The 4,748-nt window shown below is 39.5% G+C and overlaps 1 pseudogene; it reads left to right on the top strand.

Annotated features, from left to right (window-relative positions):
* Positions 1-1,783: 1,783 nt before the first annotated feature.
* Positions 1,784-4,374, top strand: LOC114500986 (annotated as a pseudogene).
* The last annotated feature ends 374 nt before the right edge of the window (positions 4,375-4,748 follow it).

Here is a 4,748-nt window from a genome sequence, read left to right on the forward strand (position 1 = left end):
CCCCAGTTGTTCCTCCTGATTTATCCACATGCAGATGTGTTACCACACACTCTTCATCCACTATGTTGCTTTCCCTGGTCCTCCAGCTGCTGCCTTGCTGCTCGTTCTCTCCACCCTGGGTGCCCATCTCCACCACTCCCACTGGTCTCGATGAATGTTTCTTCTTTAACTCCTTGGTTGTTGGATTTCCATAGAGTTTGATTTTCTGGCAGTTCTGGTTATTTCTTGTTTTGAAATTTGTTGTCCTTCTTTTGGTTGTACAAGAAGGCAAATTGTACCTACTTATACCTCCATCTAGGCCAAATTTTATTTTTTAGAACCATCTTAGATTTACAGACAATGTAAAGTCATTAGAGAGTGTTCCTACGTATCTTGCACCCAGCTTCCCCTATTATAAATACCTTACACTACTAGGGTACTATTGTCACAATTACTGGACCATTATTATTATTATTAATATGTCTATACTTCATTACTAATATTTTCTTAGCTTTTGCTTGCTGTTCATTTTTCTGTTCCAACATCCCACCCAGAACACATTAAATTTAATCATTGTATCTCCTTAGCATCTCTTGGATGTGGTAGTTTCTCAGACTCTCCTTGTTTTGGATGACCTTGACAATTTCGAGGAGTATTTGTAGAATGTCCCTAAATCTGGGTTTGTCTGATGTTTTTCTCATGGTCAGAGTGGCATGTGGGTTTTTAGGAGGAAGTGCTTAGAGGTAAAGTGTCTTCATCACGAAATATCAAGGGTGTTAACAAGGCATATCTCTGTTATGTACCTGAGTCACCTGGAGGAGGTAGTGATAAACTTATTTTTAAAATGTATGTTAGTTACATTTCCACATATCTCTAGGTTTAAAGTTGTAGACCCAATTATTATCCTCAAAAGCAGAATGACTCTTCTATTTTCCCTGTCTTAAAACTGTGATACATAATTATTGAATTTTGATTAGACTAACAAAATTGGAACCATTGCTTTAAACTTAGAAGCCCATCACCTGAAAATTTATCAAGCACATTATTTAGAAATGTAACTGACCTGCTCTATAGGTAAACTCACCTGTATTTGCTGACTCTGTGACATGTACATTGTTATGTCAGTTCCACGCTGTCTTAACTCCTATAGGTTTGCAGGAATTCTTGATATCAATGTAGTTTGAGCCTTCTAAATTTTTTCTTATTGATGATTCTTGGCTATTCTAGGCCTTTGCATTTCCTTGTAAATTTTAGAATTTATGCCATAAACTTCTACAAAAAATGCCTGCTACAACTTTGGAATTATGTTGAATCTAGAGATCAGTTTGGAAAAAAACTGAATCTTAACACTGTTGAGGCATGATCCATGGACAGGGCATGTGACTGTGAGAAGGTGACAAAGTTTATTCACCAAAGCCATAACATGATGTCCAGGTGGTGGTTTTCAGGGAATAAAATGATATTCCCTGATTACCTGGGCAATGGGCAAAGCCTCTGCTCTCATTGTGCTTATATGGTGAAGGTGGGGAAAGGCAGGGGAGAAAGAGCAAGGCACAAGCAGTTATAAATAAATACACATGTAGTCTGTCACTGGTTATAACTGCTGTGGAAAAAATAAAGGAGACTCGGGGGCATAGGGAGCACTGTGGTGGGTGGGAGTCTCATTCTAGTGTTTTACGGGTCATTAAAGTTCTCATTGATAAGGACAATATTTGCACTATGACCTGAGAGATGTGAGCTATGAGGATACCTGGAGGAAAGCCTCTCAGAAACAAGAAGGACAAGAAACAGCAAAGAGGCCAATATGGTGGATGAAGCTAGTGATGGGAGGCACATCAGGAAAACTGGGTGAAGTTTGGCTTCTGTTCTGAATGTATAGGAAGGCACTGGAGGTTTAGATCAGAGGAAGTGAGAGATACCCTACCTCAGTGGGCAGCCATGATTCCAAAATGAACTTAAATTTACACATATGGAAGTACCCAACCTAAGCCTGGTCCATAGCAGCCACTCAAAATCAGGTTTCTTTACTTTGATGACAAAGATTTGGTATAATCTATCTTTACCCACATTAGGTGCTCCATAAATGTGTGAAGAATGAAGGAGAGAAGGGGAGGGAGGGGAGCAGAGAGGGAGGACAGGAAGACACAGTCAGGGCCAATCCTTATCTGAATTCCCATGTGATTCCCTAAACACTGACTCTCACAGATCTTGCATGACTATGGTTAATTCAGAGTAACAGTACTTGATGAACTACTGATGAATACAAATTAAAACAAACACTGCTGTGTGTGCAGGAGCTATTGACTAAAGTCAAATACACGTGGACAAAGCAACCAGTGCTCTTCAGAAAGGGCCAATGTCAAGGGGGACTGGAGTCCTGGTGAGAGTGGAGCAGGCACCATTGTTCCCTCTCAGACTACTTCCCCACATACAACGTCACAACCCAGGGACTAGGTGCCCCGCCCTGGTGAACACCTAAGGCTCGCTCTCCTCATACATAACAGGACATGACCAGACTAAAGGAAATAAAATAAAAATAAAATAAAATAAAATAAAATAAAATAAAATAAAATAGATGGCTGAAACAGTTAAAAGCCCCAGAGCCAGTTTTTTTTAAGCAACCGAGAAATAGCTAACCTATCAGATGCGCAGTTCAAAGTACTGGTGATCAGATGCTCACAGAATTGGTGGACTTTGGTCATAAATTAGATGAGCAAATACAGGCTACAATAAGAGAAATGAAGGAAAATGCACAGGGAACCAATAGTGATGGAAAAGAAAACTGGGTTCAAATCAATGGAAGGGACCAGAAGGAGGAAAGGAACACCAAACAGAAAATAATGAAGAGAGAAGAATTCAAAAAAAATGAGGAGAGGCTTAGGGACCTCCCAGACATTTTTAAACGTTCCAACATCCAAATTATAGGGGGTACCAGAAGCGGAAGAGGAAACAGACAAGTGGAAAAGTTATTTGAACAAATAATAAGGAGAACTTCCCCAATCTGGCAAAGCAAATAGACTTCCAGGAAGTCCAGAAAGCTCAGAGAGTCCCAGAAAGGTTGGACCCAAGGAGGAACATGCCAAGGCACATAATAATTACATTACCCAGATAAAATGAAGGAGAGAATTCTAGAAGCAGCAGGAGATAAGGGGACAGTTACCTACAAAGGGGTTCCCATCAGAATGTCAGCTGATTTCTCAAAAGAGACCTTGCAGGCAAGAAGGGGCTGGAAAGAAGTATTCCAAGTCATGAAAGGCAAGGACCTACATCCAAGATTGCTCTATCCAGCAAAGCTTTCATTTAGAATGGAAGGGGAGATCAAGTGCTTCTCAGATAAGGCCAAGTTAAAGGAGTTCATCATCATCAAGGCCTTATTATATGAAATGTTGAAGGGACTTATCTAAGAAAAAGAAGATAAAAAATATGAACAGTAAAAAAAGACATCAAACTCACAGTAACAACCATACCTAAAACAAAAGCAAACTAAGCAACAAAGAGAAATGGAGTGGAACCACAGAAATGGAGATCACATGGAGCATAGCAATAGGGAAGTGGGAGGAGGAGAGAGGAGGGAAAGATGTAGAGAATAAGTAGCATGGACAATAGGTAGAAAATAGACAGGGGGAGGGCAGGAATGGTGTGGGAAATGTAGAAGCTAAAGAACTTATGACACATGGACATGAACTCAAGGGGCGGGGAATGTGGGTGGGAGGGGGTGGGTAGGGAGGAGGGGAGTGAAGGGGGAAAATGGGACAACTGTAATAGCATAATAAATAAAATATATTTTAAAAAAACACAGGTGAGATTGAAAAAATATAGAGCTTTCAGAATATGTTCAGAATCAGCAAACCATAGGAACAAATGAACTTCAAGAACAGATGTCCTGTGGTGATCCATTTAAGGATATAATTTTGTATGTCTAGGAGGAGATGAAAAAAATTCCTAAACCATTGTCATTGGAATAGTCTGGTCCAGTGTAAGGAGCACTGTGAAATGGAACAAATGAAGGGGCTTGTTGCAGAGCAACCCATCAGGCACTTGAATCCATACAGCCCTCTCTTTGCCGCCTCTACTACTCAAGGTCGGTCTGAGCTGACTCTGTTACTGAAGATTCAGGAGTATTTCTATAACATTCATTTCATAAAACCCTTCCAGAAATAGTGGTGCTTTTTACAAAGCTGAAGTCCTGAGTAAGGAGCCCATTCTGAAGTGGTAGAAAGATGCACATGTTGCAAAGGGGAAAAGTGTCTTTCTTGAACAAATGAAAAAGTTTGTGTAGTGGCTCAAAAATGCTGAAGGATTTGAGTCTGAAGATGAAGACAGTGAATGAATTTTGAAACTATAGTATCAGTAAAGCAAACAGAAGTTGCAGATAAAATGTCATGCCTGATGTGTCCTAGTTTATGTAAAACATGATATAAGGGCTTTCATAGCAAATTTTATTTTACCTGTTTCTACACTTACTGGAAATGTTTAGTTCAAAAACATTTTAAGTAGCTACAGGAGCTATAGATTTGTATCTATGTTGCATTTAGTTTTTTCAGTTATCTTCTACCTCCTGTATTTTCTACTATAATAATGTAATTTAAGGCCTTCCACAGTGAACAGTTTACTTTTTCCTGGGTTTCCTATAGAAAGCTGTCAGGGTATAATTTGGTTTAAATGTTATAAAAATTGTTTGTAAATTAAACTGTAAAGTGTCCAGTCTCAAAAAAGAAAGGAAGGAAGGAAGGAAGGAAGGAAGGAAGGAAGGAAGGAAGGAAGGAAGG

The sequence above is a fragment of the Phyllostomus discolor genome, chromosome 6 (assembly GCF_004126475.2).
Source record: "Phyllostomus discolor isolate MPI-MPIP mPhyDis1 chromosome 6, mPhyDis1.pri.v3, whole genome shotgun sequence".
NCBI lineage: Eukaryota > Metazoa > Chordata > Mammalia > Chiroptera > Phyllostomidae > Phyllostomus > Phyllostomus discolor.